The sequence below is a fragment of the Macrobrachium nipponense genome, chromosome 20 (assembly GCF_015104395.2).
Source record: "Macrobrachium nipponense isolate FS-2020 chromosome 20, ASM1510439v2, whole genome shotgun sequence".
Lineage (NCBI taxonomy): Eukaryota > Metazoa > Arthropoda > Malacostraca > Decapoda > Palaemonidae > Macrobrachium > Macrobrachium nipponense.
The window spans coordinates 60,960,697-60,978,261 of record NC_061089.1 but is presented as its reverse complement, the minus strand read 5'-3'; the positions used below and the strand labels follow the sequence as shown (position 1 = coordinate 60,978,261).

General features: G+C 41.2%; 1 protein-coding gene across 6 annotated transcripts in view; it reads right to left on the bottom strand.

The window, feature by feature from the left end:
• LOC135226510 (inhibitor of nuclear factor kappa-B kinase subunit epsilon-like) overlaps positions 1 to 17,565 on the bottom strand; it is a 282,872-nt gene that overhangs the window by 224,942 nt on the left and 40,365 nt on the right. The window lies entirely within an intron of this gene.

The following is a 17,565-nucleotide window of genomic DNA, read 5'->3' as shown; positions in this document are numbered from 1 at the left end:
CACTGAAACAATAAGTAATAACAATTTTGGTTTATCCTAATAGTATATAATAAGGCAACAAAATATCTTATTATGCTGTACCTAAAGTGTGAAAGGACTAGAATGAACTCTCCTTCTTCAAGGCCATGACTATTTTCAGGTCATCTTAAAATGTTGAAGAGAGATTCTCACCTGTTACATAGTTCCATAACAATCACTTTCCCTCGGCCTTCTTGCTGTTAATACAAAGAAATTTTAAATGAAAAACTAAAATTAGAAAAAAATTCATAAATACTTACTCCTTTATTTTCTTATATTTTACAGTTCACGTGTAAACCAGTTGTTAATTAGATGTCATCAATTTTGAAAGACAAGTTTGCAACATAAATTTTCCAAAGAAACTTTTCCTTGACTAGAGAAACTCCTTTACCATCCTGTAAATCAATCACATTTTTGCAAGGTGAATCAATTAGTAGGAGATATAAGTCATCTGGATGGATAATGGCCCAACCAGCAAAACAAGCATGTAGTTTTTATTATATAAAATCATAATACTTTAAACCACAATTCGGCTGGGGAAGTCTTAGTACAATTACAGTACGTGCAACCATAAAAATAGCAAATAAAAATTCTCATTACAATATTTCATGATTACAATAGCAAAAGCAAGTTGGAAACCCAGCAACCTCAGGCAGTGAAAATGAAGAAGCATAGGAAAAATAGCTTGATGAAGAAAATAAGTACAATACATGAGTGAGTGCTTATAATGAAACTGTTATGTTATAAGAGATTACTTATAATGAAACTGTTATGTTATAAGAGATTACTGTATCTTCTAAATACTATATCAAAATATTTAAGCATAGTATTTGGCACTATTTATCTGTCCTTATCAGACATCTAGTTAAAGGTTTAACCAAGAGGGCTTGTAATTTGTATGAACATACATTTGCAATCTCAAATATGGGATTCTCTCACATGTTACTAACAAAACATAATTACTTAACAATTAAACAGATTCACTGCAAACATTTTCTAAAAATTAGTCTAAATACTATTAAATTTTAAAGGTACCCTTTTCATGGGTCTAGCAACACTTTACATGAAAACAGAACTTATTTACACCTACAAATTTTACAATACGAGTCCTGTTTATAGTTCAGTAATTCTTCAAGAAATTTCACAGTAAACAGTATGGTGCACAACTAACATTCATTACTGATTATTGTGTCAGTTGGCTACACTCCTATACAAATACATACTCACAAAAGTAATGAGCATCTCCAAAACAATTTTCATCTGATCTACACAGAATCTCTACCTACAGCATGAGAGGTTCCTAATTATTCAATAATTTTACACCTGGCCACAGACAACTAGAGTATAATTTAAGTATCCTTGCCTAAATGGACATGTTTACCATCCCTCCCTACTGAAAACTCCCAGTCTAATGAAACTTGTTTACATTTTCTTATGCGCAAACTGCCATTAACATACACACGCAATGAACATGCATAAAAAGATATACAGCAAACCACATTTTACAATAACACTTACATCCCACAACAATAGAGATTTTATTTTGAGAAAGAGAGTAAGAATGTGGACACGGGAAAATACATTAAACTAGCCTTACATATACTTTATTAAATTATACTGTGTCATGCTATCCGACAATCACATCGTTCAAGTTTGTAATGTGTCAAAATTTTTCCCAACAAAAATACACCAAAGGTGCTCACCATAAACACATCAAATGCATGTACAAAATGACAATACGTAATAGTATCTTTAACAATTAGAAAGGAATTTTTGTCAGACATCACCTGTAAGTCTGTTTCCCCAAATGTAAGCATTACCTATGGAAGTATAAGACTGTACTAGCTTTCTTGGACCTTCTTAGTTAAGAATAAATTTTGCTATAAATTCTGTTCTTTAAATCTGAGAATTTCAATTACCTGAAATATACTGACCAAATGCTGTAATTTTAACATCATAAATTCTTATATCACATACTGCATAAACACAGCACTGTATATGTAGGTTAGAATAATTCACATATGCTCACAAGCCATAGACTATATAAAGACACACTAATCCATTCATTTGTCTATTTAGTGTCCTTTTAATATAAATGAATTAAATATTCCTTAGTATATTTAAAACTGTAATGCAAAACTGCTTTTCTGAAGCTGAAACCCTGAAGAGGAAATTCAGGCAGCTTTCACTTTCATTTACCCTAGCTCAGTACTCCAAATCTTCTTCTCGTAGTAAGGTTAACACTCCACTGGTAAGTCTCACATAAGCAGAGGAAAATTCAGTAAAAGAGTACCTTACATTAATAAATGCTGAAAGTACATTGCATTAAAAAAAATAAATCTATACACATTACAATGAGGAAAATGCTTGAAAATGTAGATTACCTTAGATTAAAAAATGAAAGCACAGTGTACTAAAAACTCATCCATACACATTAAAATGGGGAAAAAGCTTGAAAATGTAATGTAGCAACATTTCCTTTGTAGTATAGTATATACTTTATAAAAAGCAGACATAAATTCACAAAAGAACCTTCTCAGAACTAAATCAAATTAACTTACCTCCTCTTCAATAGCAAGGAGTTTAACAATGTTTTCATGATTCACTTTTTTAAGAACTTCAAATTCCCGCATCTGCACTTCATGTGGACGCATGTGTGACAACTGGTTGAAGGTTTTAACTGCAACTGGTTCACCGGTGTGCTGTTAACATAATGACAATGAGGCAAAGCAAGAAAATCTAAAAAATATTTTTATAATAAAATTAGATTTTGTATTTACTTACCCAGTAATTACATCACTTAAGAGTTTCCTACTTGACAGCAGCCTAAATTCAAATTTTGTGGGTAGCGCTTCGATGGCTCAGTGTAGGTATACAGTGCCGTCCCCCTACGGCAATACAGGCAGTCCCCGGGTTACGACAGTGTCGGCTTACGATGTTCCGAGGTTACAACGCTTGTCAATAGACGTTATTTCCAGGGTTACGACACATGTTCCAGGGTTACGACGCCTACAACGCTCATCTGGGAGATAAAATATGACACCAAAAAAGCAAAATAATCAATATTTGAAGGTTATTTTGATGAAAAATGCCATAAGAATGCAGTTTACATAGTTTTCAATGCACCCAAAGCATTAAAAGTAAGGTTTTCTTAGGATTTTTGACGATGTTCCGGCTTACAACGATTTTCGGCTTACGACGCGTCTCAAGAACGGAACCCCCGTCGTAACCCGGGGACTGCCTGTACTAGGAACAACTTCGCCAATCACGTCATTCTGTTTTATGCATAATGTCACACTGAATGGAGGTGGGATCATGGACATATTCTACTCCAAAGCATTTAATCATGTAATGAATTTGAAACAGAAAAGTTGCTAGAATTGGAAAAACAATGCTTGTCGTTCCTATCAATTAAGAGAGCTATGCAGATGAACACTACCTCCGGTTGGTGCTCACCTTAACTCGTAGTAGTGTGGCAGTTAAGCCAAGGATCGCCTCCTACTTGAGGGGAACTTTGCAGCGAGGGGAATGGTCCTATGGCTAGCAAAGTATGATAAGTGCCCACCCTTGCCCTGGGTGCAGCACCAAAATAAAACAACCAGAAAACACTGACACCTACACTGAAAAAACATCATGACCCATCCACTGAGAGTGGTGGGTGCTCTAGGTGCACTGTAACCCCTGGCTCTCCAAACTCAGCAGCACCTTACTGAAAAGGTGAAGAGATAATATGAGAGAAAATCCTATGCTCCTTCTGCAATTTATGTCATGCAGTCACTAACAATGGTCTCAAGGTATTGAAAACTTTCAATCTTTTTTTTTTTAACTTACATAAAAAAGAAAAATATGATAAGCAAAGATCATTTATGCTTCCAGTAGATCGATAGCAGAAAGGGCTTAAAGAGCAAGAAATTACTGAAACCAAGGAGGAAGAGGCTGTTCTTATATCCTTAGCTTTGCTCCCAACAAGGCCAACAGACACTCCACAACAGTGTGTGTCTCAAACATGAAGCCCATACAAAATGGAAGACCACACGTTTAGGGAGAGGAAGAAACAAGTTTTTACAGTAACTTCCTAGGGTATGGATGGTGCCCTGATTCCTGTTGTAATAAAGGTTAGAAGTCTTTAGCCGTGTAAACAAACAGGAACGTACTGCTTGACGAACCATTTGTCACTCCGAAGGTTGGTTCAGGGCATAACTCTCTGTTTGTGAGGGTCCGTCGCTGACGAAGCCAAGAAACGAGAACACGGGAAACCAGGAATTCCGGGGCACCAACACTGACGTCGAGAAGGAGCAGAAGCAGCCATAATATTAGTAAAACACACACACATTAAAGGAACGAAACGGGCAAAAAACGGGAAAAAGGCCAAGAGAGGAAAAAACCCAACTCTTGTCCCAAGGCAGTAAAGAAAGACTGGTGTAGATGTTCGGCGTTTGACACTCTTCATCCGATCTACGCATGCGTTGCCAGATACCACAAGATTCCTTGCTTTCATCTACTTTTTTACCGGATCCAGCTAGGCACTAGAAATTATCCTACTGTTAAGACGGAGGGTTTGTTCGCGTATGAACAAAGTTCATTTTATGATGAAATTGATAAAAAAAAGGAATTTGTGGATATTTCTCACAAAAAAATACCATGAATATGAACATTTTTTAACCCAATTGTATTTTTCATAACTTACAAACCCGAGGTCTTAACACTAGGATAAATACTCAGTGCCGGCTGGAAACCGGTAAAGTTTAAAATAATAGTGCACACAAGGGACTATTGGCATCTGCGCTTGGTCACGAGACATGTGGAGCCACCCACATACCCCTCTTTAACTCGTGACCCCGTTAGTTATTTTCTTACCGCCTTCAAGAGAGGGCGAGCTTTGCCTCCATCCTTTTAAAGCCGGTTTAGTTTACCCCCTTTTGTTCTAAATTTGAGGTGAAATGTTCCAGAGAGAAATCCGTGGATGCATTAGTCTGCGAATCCAGAGAACATGAATACGGGGGGTCCACTGTGTATGCAAAAGTATTTGATCTACTTGAATAGTGATCCATTCAAGAACTATTATAAGACCATTATTATTCCCAGAGACTGCAAGCATCCGGCTAAAATAAATGTTAATCTGAACAAAATAACAAAAGACATGACTCATCCTCCTCCAAGGCTGTGAATGCGTTCCAGTGGTTGCAACACTATCGAAATCTGGAGATATAACTGGAAAACAAGAACAAGCTGCTCTAAGCACTTGATGTTTTGTCGAGCATGGCAGAAAACAGAATGATGTGATTAGCTAAGTCATTACTACTAGAATTGCCGTAGGGGGACGGCACTGTATACCTACACTGAGCCATCAAAGCGCTACCTGCGAAATTTGGATTTAGGCTGCCGTCGAGGACTACTGGGTAAATCACATATACAAAAAAGTAAAGTATATCTTAGTTTAACCAGACAACTGAGCTGATTAGCAGTTTTCTTAGGGCTGGCCCGAAGGATTAGTTTTTTTTTTTTTTTTTTTTTTTTTTTTTTTAATGTGGCTAGGAACCAATTGGTTACTTAGCAATGGGACCTACAGCTTATTGTCGGGTCCAAACCACATTATATAGAGAAATGAACTTCTGATCTCCAGAAATAAATTCCTCTGAGCCTGCTACCCAATCGTCCAGTGTGGAACTAGCAACAGGGTAATATGTAGTAACAAAAATAAAACAACGTTTGCTATACTATATTGGCCATTACAGGTAAAAATATCTTAAATGATGCAGTGAAAGTAATTTGTATTGCACTTTCTATAACAAAGACCATCTACTTTCTGAAATGCTGTACATTGGGTGACTAACATTGAACTTTTTGAGATGAGAGGGAGGGGTCCTAATATTGTGTGGCAAATGAAAGTGAACAATTATGAATACAGAAATGCTTTTAAAATACTGCTTGCTGTTACAGTATTTTTCATGACATAAAGCTGGTTTTGTTGCCCTTTTGAGATGAGAGGGAGGGTTCCCAATATTGTCTGTGGCAAATGACAGTGAACAGTTATGAGTACAGAAATGCTTTTCTTATACTACTTGCTGTTACAGTATTTTTTTTATCACATAAAGCTGGTTTTGTTGCCCTTTTGAGATGAGAGGGAGGGGTCCCAATATTGTCTATGGAAAATTACAGTGAACAATTATGAATACAGAAATGCTTTTCTTATACTGCTGGCTGTTACAGTATTTTTTTTATCACATAAAGCTGGTTTTGTTGCCCTTTTGAAGCTGATTACCTGTAATTTACCATAACATGTTAAAAAAGAAACCAACAAAGGGACAACATAACACGAAGTTTGCCAAAAATTTTGGCCAATGATGTCATTTTGTCATAGGATTTCTGATGGCTGATAAAGGTCAGTATCAAGTGATGTAACTGGAGTCATAAAGGGTTAATAATAATAATACTCTGAATAGTGTAATGGTAGTAAGTTGCTGAAAATATTATAATATAATCTTTTAGGTATCTATAACTATGCTACCATTACTCTAAACTACTAAAATTAAATGAAATTATATGAAAAAAAAAAAGATTCTAGATCTTACTCGGTTGACACCCTGGAAAACTGCTCCAGTGGCTCCCTTCCCCAGGACAGATGTTGTACACCAGAACATAGTTGGCAGATCCCCGAAGGAATGACTATTCCTGTTACAACTCACCTGTAACACAAAAGGGCAAACTTTGTTTAAAAGCTAAAAGAAAAATGAGAACAATCTTCAATGAAGATATTTTTAATATCATAACCAACTGACTACTATCAAGTTTGGATGTGAATCTGTGAGCTTCCAAATCAAAGACTGCTTTTACAGTTTATTTACCAATTACAAGCATGGTTCATAGAAGACCCACCTTTAACAAAGCACCCATGCAGCCACAATTAATCACTTCATGAGAAAACTCAGGAGTAGAAATTTTGTACATTAAAGTTACACTTCATAAATGAAATAAGAAAATGCACGTTCAATAAAGCAGTTAGAATACGGAACTAAAATATTTTAAAAAATAAAAAGTTTTGCAAGCTGAGCACTTGAATGCCATTTAAAGCATTAAGGCTCATATACTGGGAAATGAACAAGGATTTCAAGCTCATTATGATATATTTACAAGAGTATTAATCAGCGGGGAGTTAAAGGAAATGAAACAATATGTATGCTCAAATATCCAGAATAAACACTCAAAATATTTGTTTGAGATTCCTAAATAAAGCCTTCCTTGATTATATCATTACCATATCCTGTATATTTCTTATGCCTGAACATTACTGCAGTTCAAAGCCAGTACAAAATTTAAGACTTCAAAACTCTAAAAAACAAAATGTCCAAGGGTATATTTAAATGATCATCTCCCTCTAAAGTGTCAAGTTTATAAGTAGTACGTATAGTATATAATTCCAACTTTTGATACAACTGGTGAGGCAGTGTCAGAAGAAAGAAAGAAAGAAAGAAAAGAAAAATGCCAGTTTGACAATGTCAATTAAATATGACTTACTGGGTAAGGGGTCAAACTTGTGTAAAATATGGGCTTGTATACAATACACAGGCAGGAAACATCATTAGTATTGTACCTAAACAATCTCCATATCTTTTTAATTCACTTGAAATAAAAAATACACTGAGGGAAGGGTAATTTAGAGGTCATTCTAGAGCAAAACAAAAAAAAGGATAAGAAGACCACATATTCATGATGCAGTATTCACGAGTTGTGACAAGAAAATATAAAAAGTTTGCCAACTAAAAAGGCTGGTATGTCTCAAGTTCAGATTCCATGTTGATACAATTCAAAATTAACATCCAACTTTTTAAACAGTACAGTACAACAAAGATCCTGGTTCCTGGAACTTGTAACATGTAATTTATCCTGAATTTAGCATTGAATAATTTTTCCTAAGCTCACATAAATAAGCAATAATTTACTCCCTGACTATACAAAAGCTTACATAAAGTATAATTCATAACAAATATGTATTGGCAAGACAACTTAGAAGTGAATAAGATACATTTATACTTACTGAAGACAAAAGTAACCAAGCCATGAGATCAATTAGGATAAGTAAAGGACTGGGAGAGAGATAAGTGGCTGATTCCCGTGTACTGGCATCGTAACAATAATTCATAAGAAACATTTCAAAAATTTATAGAAAATAGAAATAATATTTTCCACTATCATTTTCTTACCTTAAAACATACACAAATACATTATTAAAATTATCAAAATTTAAGGTCATAAAATTCTTGTGTAAACTTGAAATTATGTATAACAAGAAAATATGAAAATACTAACATTTTTCAACCTGGCTAAAGCTCATGAACTAAGATATTTATCCCCTTCATCTGGGCACTAGCATTCTATCATGTTTCTCTGTTTCTCACAATAAAAGATAAAAATTATATGATATTTTTTTAAGGTGTATAGCACGTATTTTACTCCGATTCCTTTCCTCATGTCCTTAATGAAGGGTTTTACCAAGGAATTTTCTCCTGTGTCCCAACAGAGGAGAGTTCTCATCATGCTTTCATTTAGGTCCTCACACAAGATGGATATGGTGCACTAGCCAAGGAGATCTAGTCACAAAAAGGCTCATAGGATACTGAAAATTTTATTTTTCTGTGTAACTTGTTAAACTTTTTTTTAGAAAATATAATTCAGTCAATACCACTGCTTGCACAAACTTTTACACTGATAATTGAAAGGTAAAATACTTTAGATTTAAGCAGATATCACATAGGTTCTTGGTACACACATATATGCCATCCTTTACGTGGGATTGGACATACCTTTGCTGTTCATTAGGGTTGGGGATAAGGAGCAACTTCCATTAAGAGAATTATTTATGTTCTAGAAAATATAAATACATAATTGCTTGTTTTAAAAAAATTCCATTCAAATAACTTATTTAACATCCACTAGGGTGACTTATGAGACCATAATGAAAAGAGTACATTACTTTATTAGATGGTCATGTAACCATCCATCTCCAAAATACAATTGTCACATGTAAATTAAATAGAAAGGCTCTTTTCCCCAACTTTCTTACTGTTAAATGTTAAAAGGGGCAGACAATACATATTTCTTGGTGGAAGATGTAGTACACCAAAGGTCACAAGTGCCTAGACATAGCAACGAGAAGAAGGCTGAGAAACAGACATCCTATTAACAAGTGAAGAGCACTCATCTCACCTGATGCTCTCCACTAAACATTTCACCCTAGGAAAGGATGGTAAAAGGCTGTCAGAATATGGAATTTAGGCCCAAGGCAAAGCGCTGGGACCTAGGAAGTCATTCAGCACTGAAAAGAAAATTGACAGTGAAGGTTTGAAAGGTGTAACAGGAGGAAAACCTCACAGTTGATCTATGAAACAATTGTTTGAGAGGGTGGGAAGTTAGATTGATGAAAGAAAATATGAATGGAGGTACAGTAATAGGAATGAAAGGGGTTGCAACTAGGAGCCAAAGGAATGCTGCAAAGACCCTTAAGTAATGCCTACAGTGCACCATGCGATGTGCACTGATGGCACTAACTCACTTCATGGGAAGGCTGTCAGTGGCAGGAAGAACAAGTGGAAAAATGCATACAGTGGAAATGAAGTACTTGTCTCTGTAATATACTGTGTCATTATGAAAGTGGTCTTCACAATGAGCTGGGGAGTAGCAGGACAGGGAAAGAAAAGAAAAGTTTAAAAGGTCAAGCTGAAGAGCAGCATTATATATGGCAGAAGCAAAATAACAATTACTTAGCTTCTTACTAGGTCTTATAGAGAAGACCTGTTTATCATGTTTGTATCTTAAGAGGAGACTGGTCCAACAATATGATATAAGAGGACTGAGTAGGAGGAGGAGAGGAAGAAAATGAGATGGGGAACAAGGGACTTATAATGCAAGTTGTCTTATGAATAAAGGAATCTTACTTCTCATACCCAAATATAACCTTTCAATCTGACCACTTATTATAGCTCTACCTCCACTCACATTTCAATTACCTGACCACAAATCAAGAACTGAATATACAATACAGTTAATATACAGTTCTGTTATATAGTCTTATCTCTACAACTTCAACACACTTGATGAGTATCAATGTCAAAAAGAAAATTACAGCTAAAGCAGCTTCTTTGTTCTGCTGAGACATCTTGCTAAAGACACAGTAGAATCCAAAATATGACATAAAAGCACCAACCACCATCTTATTAACATTTTTACCATATGTCAGACTACATTTTCTCTTCAAGGGGTTGGGTACTTCAAAGTGCTGACGTTCCCATTGGTCTCAATTTACATTTCCAACTATATTTTCCCTTTAAGGGGTTGGGCACTTTGAAGTGCTGAAGTTCTCATTTGGTCTCAACTTACATGTCAGACTACATTTTCACTTTCAGGGGTCAGACACTTTAAAAGGCTGAAGTTCCCATTTGGTCTAAATTTAGATCTATGTGATTTTCTGAACCTTTCTACTAGTCTTCACCATGCTATACCCATTCCTACTCTGACTAAATGTTCTTAACCTAAATCATTTTGATCTTTCACTCCAACAGAACCTTTTCAAACTGTTCACTCTCTATGTCCCAGCTCCATAGATGTATGATAAATTTTGGCTTTTTACTAGTGGGATTCTATTTACAAGAGGTTAAGAAAAGTTAAGTATATCTCAGTTTTATCACACCAGTGAGCTAATTAACAGCTTTCCTGGGGGTGGCCCAAAGGATTAGATATTTTTACGTGGCTAAGAATCATCTGTTCACCTAGCAATGGGACCTAAAGTTTATTGTGGAATCCGAACCACATTATATCGAGAAATGAATTGTATCACTAGAAATAAATTCCTCTGATTCTACGTTGGCCGAGCCAAAATCAAACTTCTGACCACCAGATTGATAGCCGAGTGCAAAAACCACTCGTCCAACAAGGAACTATACCTTAAGTCAAGAAATATCTTTCCACTTCATCTAGGCTGTTTGCTTATTTTACCCACTATCCTCTTAATAATACATACTTGCTTCACAGACCATTAGGACACCAAGATAAAAATGATATTGTTAGTATACAATAAAGTTTTGTACATACTTACCTGGCAGATATATACTTAGCTTAGGTCTCTGACGTCACGACAGAAAATTCAAAACTCGCGGCACACGCTACAGGTAGGTCAGGTGATCTACCTTACCCGCCGCTGGGAGGCGGGTGTAAGAACCAGTCCCCTTTCCTGTCAGGTTATTTTCTTCCACCTGTCTCCTGAGGGGAGGCTGGGCGGCCACATCAATCGTATATATCTGCCAGGTAAGTATGTACAAAACTTTATTGTATACTAACAATATCATTTTTCCGTACATGAACTTCCCTGCCAGATATATACTTAGATGATTGACACCCTTGGTGGAGGGGAAAGAGACCACATACTTACTTAGAAAGTGGGGACAACACATGTTAAAGGAATACATAATATAAAACCTCTGGTTCTTACCTGATTTAGGCAGAAGACTTGATAGTTACTGTCTATTAGTCTGCGTTGCCTAAAGAGTCTCAGCGAGGGCGTGACCTATGGCTGAAGAACTCTTTGGGTCTACCAATGGGAACTGAGTCCACTTACTTGGCAGAATCCAAGCAGGATCTGGTCAATGGGATCAACCGATTACATGCCAGAGCCTATCACTACCAATTGCAAGGAGCCTCAAGCACAACCGATCACCTAACCAAATACTAACATTAGTATACGAAAGAAGGAGCTGCCTCCTGCAACCTCCTTCGTAACAAACCAAAAACTCAAACTTAAAACTAACAGGGAAAAAGGATTAAAAAAGGATGTGTTTCGCTCCCTGCCCCAGCACTGAATCCGCCGATACGTAATAAGGGCCTAGCCAAAACACTTATCATACGTAATCGATACATCCCTTAGGTAGTGATTAGAGAAGACTGATTCACACCTCCAAAAAGTGGCCTTCATAAGGTTTTGTAATGACAAATTCTTCTTGAAAGCCAAAGACGTCGCGATGGCCCGTACTTCGTGCGCCTTGACTTTCAGAAGGTTAAACTGTTGCTGATTGCAAGAAGTGTGTGCTTCTCTAATATTCCTGATAAAGAATGAGAGTGCATTTTTTAGATAAGGGCCTACTGGGGTCCCATTACAGAGCACCAGAGATTGCTCTCCATTAGCGGCAAGTCTTTTCTTCCTCTGAAGATAATATTTCAGGCTTCTCACCGGGCAAAGAGATCTCTCCTCTTCTGTCCCGACTAAGGAGGATAAGCTTTTGATTTCGAAGCTCCTGGGCCACGGCGAAGGAAGGGTTTCATTCTTGGCTAGGAAAGCCGGAAGAAAAGAGCAAAAACCGCGGAGCCTCCTTGGAAACCTACCTCACCTTCTAGAGCCTGAAGCTCGCCTGACCTCTTAGCTGACGCTAACGCACAGAGAAAAATAGTCTTCATCGAAAGGTCTCTGAACGAAGCAGCATGGGGAGGTTCGAACCTTGAGGACCTCAGGAAGAGCAGCACGACATCAAGATTCCAGCTAGGCACTAAGGAGGAGGTTCTTTTAACCGTTTCAAACGATCTGATTAAATCATGGAGGTCCTTGTCCTCAGATATGTTTAATCCTCTATGACGAAAAACAGAGGAAAGCATGCTCCTGTAATCCCCTTGATGGTGGAGACAACCAACCCGCATTTTTCCCTCAGGAAGATAAGGAAATCTGCAATCTGCGTCACAGAGGTACTGGAGGAGGAAACTTTATGAGTCCTGCCTACCTCAACTTCACTAAGCGTCGGCAAAAACATCCCACTCGACTGGTAGACTCTAGATGTGGGAAGGTCTACGTGCATTGGCAATAGCCCTTGCAGACTTTGCCGAAAAGCCCTTAGCTCTGACGAGACTCTTGATAGTCTGAATCCAGTCAGACTGAGAGCGGGGAGGAGGTTTTTGTGAAAACCTGTCGAAGTGGGGCTGTTTGAGCAGATCGACTCTTAGAGGTAGGGATCTTGGGACATCCACCAGCCATTCCAGTACCTCTGTGAACCAGTCGTGGGCGGGCCAGAACGGAGCTATCAACGTCATCCTTGTTCCCTCTGACGCTGCGAATTTCCTTAACGTTTCCCCTATAATCTTGAAAGGCGGGAACGCGTAAAGATCCAGATTCCTCCAATCCATCAGGAATCATCTATTGCCACTGCTCTTGGGTCTGCAATAGGGGAGCAGTATAGATCTATCCGCGCATTCCTGGAGGTCGCAAATAGATCGAGATGGGGCCTGCCCCACGTCCTCCACAGCTCCTGGCATACTTCCCGCATGCAGAGTCCCACTCTGAGGGAAGGACTTGATTCCTTCTGCTTAGCAGATCCGCTCTGACATTTCTTTCTCCCTGTACAAACCTGGTGAGAAGCCTTATGTTCCTTTCCTCTGCCACAAGAGGAGCGATCTCGCTGTCTCGTACAGGGAGAAAGAGTGAGTCCCCCCCTGTTTTCGAATGTAAGCCAGGGCTGTAGTGTTGTCGGAGTTGATCTGAACATATTTCCCTTTTACGAGGGGTGGTTCGAAGGTCTTGAGAGCTAACCAAATCGCTGTTAGCTCCTTCTTGTTGATGTGCCAGGACACCTGATCCCCCATCCAGGTGCCTGACACTTCTCTCGACCCGAGAGTAGCTCCCCAACCTTTGTCCGAAGCGTCTGCATACAATACTAGGTTGGGGTTCCGAACCTGCAAGGAAAGGGCCTTCCTTGAACAATAGAGGGTCTAGCCACCAACGTAGATCCTCCTTTATCTCTTGCGAAATCTTGAACGCAAAGTCCAGACCTTGATATTTCCGATCCAGTTCCTCGTCAGGAAGAACTGTAGGGGTCTGAGGTGCAACCTTCCTAGAGAAACGAATTGCTCCAGAGAGGAGAGTGTCCCCAACAGACTCATCCACTCCCTCGCTGTGCATACATCTTTCTCTAGAAAGATTGCTACCTTCTCCAAACCTCGGGTTATCCTCTCTGGGGACGGATACGCCCGAAAAACCTGAGAAGCCATCAGAATCCCCAGATAGATACGCTCTTGACTGGGGATTAGCTGTGACTTCTCGAAATTCACTAGCAAACCCAGAGAAGCTGCTAGATCCAACGTCACTCGTAAGTCCTCCAGACATTTCTCCTTGGATTTGGCCCTGATAAGCCAATCGTCCAAGTAGAGGGAAATCCTCACTCCCTCGAGATGAAGCCACTGGGCAACGTTCTTCATCAGTCCTGTGAATACTTGGGGGGCCGTGGAAAGGCCGAAGCATAGGGCCCTGAACTGAAAAACGTTCCCTCCCCACATGAATCTGAGATATTTGCGAGAAGAAGGATGGATCGGCACATGGAAGTAAGCGTCCTGAAGGTCCAGTGACACCATCCAGTCCCCGGGACGAAGAGCTGCTAAGACTGATGACGTCGTCTCCATAGCGAACTTCCTCTTCTTCACAAAGACATTCAGGGCGCTTACGTCCAGAACCGGTCTCCCATCCTCCTGAGTTCTTGGGAAACTAGGAACAAACGGTTGTAGAACCCCGCTGAAAGAGGGTCCTGAACCATCTCTATTGCCTCTTTCTCTAACATCAGCTCTACCGCTAGAGCGAGGGCTTGATTCATCAGTGGGTCTTTGTATTTGGCCACCAGTGCCCTTGGAGTGGTGGTCAAGGGTGGTCTCGAAATAAAGGGAATGAGGTATCCCTTCTTGATGATCGCGAGGGACCAGTTGTCCGCCCCCTTTCGTGCCCAGACATCTGCAAAGTTCAGAAGTCTGGCACCCACAGTTGTCTGGAGGACACCCGAACTATTTCTTGGCCCTAATAGACCGGGAGAAGGTCCTTCCTCTTCTAGGTGGTCTCGAACCTCTGGAGGAAGAAGAGCGAGACGAAGGTCCTCCCTCGAAAGGGTTCTTGCCTACTTTGAGCCTCTTTCTTCGTCTTCTGCTGAAACGAAGGTTTCGGAATTCTAGCCGAGCGAGCTAGCATATCCTGCGTCGCTTTTGCTGATAACGAGCTGGAGATATCGTTAATAGTCTTCTTGGGGAAGAGTTGCGGGGAAAGTTGCGAATACAGCAAGGAAGCTCTCTGTGCGTGAGAAAACCGCCTTGGTAAGAAAAGAGCAGAAAACGGCCCTCTTCTTTACCACTCCTGCACCAAAAAAGTGAGCAATTTCCCCGGAAAACCGTCTCTCACTGCCTTGTCCATGCAAGACAGAACTGCGTGGAGGTCTTCAGGCGAAAGAGTGTCTTGCTCTTGAGTCCTCTTAGCCAACACTCCCAGGGTCCAGTCAAGAAAGTTAAAAACTTCTAAGACTCGGAACATTCCCTTCAGAAGGTGATCCAACTCGCTCATACCCCACGTCGTCTTCGCAGAATTCAGCGCCGAGCGACGTGCGGAATCGACCAACGAAGAGAAGTCCGAGTCTGCAGAAGAGGGAAGAGTTAGACCCAAGGGCTCTCCTGACTCGTACCAGAACCCCATCTTACCCGTCAGCTTGGACGGGGGAAAAGAAAAAACTGTCTTGCCCTTCTCTTCTTTTGAAAGCAACCAGTCGTCAAAGTTCTTCATAGCCTTCTTCATAGACACTGTAGGCTTCATCTTAACGACCGAAGACTTCTTAGCCGTATTGGTCGTTGAAAATAAGGACGGAGGAGACGGAGGAGCAACGGCCGAAAGAGACTCCCCAAAATCTTGCAAGAGGAGGTCTGTAAGTCTCTTATACGAAGAAACCGAAGCATCCTTGGGCAAATCTTCCTCCGAATCAGCAACAAATTCTTCCGAAGAATGACGTTCTAGAAGCTCTACTGCCCGGAGGAGAGCTAATCCTTGGGAGAAGCGCCTGTTCGGGAGAGCGCCTACTAGGCGAGCGCCTACTGGAAGAAAAACCACCGGGAGAGCGCTTACACGGGGAGCGCCTACCAGGAGAGCGCCTACTTTGAGAGCGCCTCCCAGGAGAGAGCCTACTAGGAGAGCGCCTAGTTGGAGAGCGCCTACTAGGAGAGCGCCTACTTTGGGAGCGCCTCCCAGGAGAGAGCCTACTAGGAGAGCGCCTACTTTGAGAGCGCCTCCCAGGAGAGAGCCTACTTGGTGAGCGCCTGCTAGGAGAGCGCCTACTTGGGGAGCGCCTACTAGGAGAGCGCCTACAAGTGGAGGCCCGTCTGTCGGAAACAGATTCTAACTCCACAGAAGAGCGTCTGGATAAGGGAGAGCGCCTATCTGGCTCTCTGCGCCTGCTAGGCTCTTGGCGCCTGCCATCCTCAATACGCCTGCCAGGCTCTTGACGCCTGCCACGGGGAGAGAAAACATCCACAGATGAATCCCTGTCAGAAGCGCGGCGCTTACAAGGCTCTGAGCGCCTATCCAATCGGGAGTGCTCTAACGGAGGAGAAAACTTCCGTTGCCGCCTACCAGGCTCTTGGCGCCTACTAGGCTCTTGGCGCCTACTAGGCTCTTGATGCCTACTAGGCTCCGAGCGTCCGTCAAAAGGAGAGTGGCCACCAGGCGAAGAACTCTTCCTTCGCTCCTGACGAAAACGAGGCTCTTGACGTCTGTCAAGCTCTTGACGCCTAACTGAAGAGGAGCGGAAATCCTGAGGAGAGCGCCTGCCTGGCTCCTTACACTTTACATGCTCACAACTCTTGCTGGGAAGAGAGGAGAGCCTACTCGGAGAAAGATCCCGAGCTCCAGCCTGCACTTCTGACCTCCTACTAACAGGCTCAAAAGCTCTTCTAGCCAAAGGAGATTTAGCCGAAGGAACGTTCTTAGACTTCTTCACCGGAAGTGAGGCGTCCTTCCGACGATGAGAAGTCCCGGCAATAGACTCTGCTAAAGCCGCAATCTGCGCCTGCAGACCCGCCAGGATACGCGCAGGAGATCTCTTAAACTCCTCTACAGGGGACGAAGTCCGAGAGCGAACAGGAGAAGCGTAACAGGACGAAATCTTAGTTCTCTTGCGTTCCACTTCTGGCTCTTCCGCGAAGGATTCGGGGCTGGAAGGAAGGGCGCAAGGATCCTTCCAGGGCCTCTTGAGAGGGCGAGACGACTCCGATGCGCTCCATCTACGCTGAGGAGAAGGCGACGAAGATGACGAGAAGCACTGGCGCAATAACTCCTTCTTGGTTCGATCCAAGGCAGCCTGGGAACGAGCAACAGGAACTGCCGAGGGGACGCCTGACCGGTGGGGGTTCTCCCTAACCTTCCTGCGGCTTTCGACTTTCCTCCTCCACTGGGTCTGGGAGTCTGGAAGAGGTCTAGGCCTGGAAGCGTTAGTGAGCCGGTCAGACGCACCCTCCACTGCACTAGGGGCACTGCACTGATCACTTGCACTATCATCACCTCTTACCCCTTGTTCGAGAGCGAGCGAGGCTCTCCTTACTCCTGATCGAGGCTCTCCCAGAAGCAACTTCCGAAAAAACGAATCTTCGGGTTCAAAGCTGGGCGCAGGGGCTGAAACTGGAGAAGGAACTACTTCTACTACAGGATTCTCAGCGTCAACTTCACTCACCCCTCGATCTACTAGAACTCTTTGAAGAAGCCTTGCGCACCCTATCTTT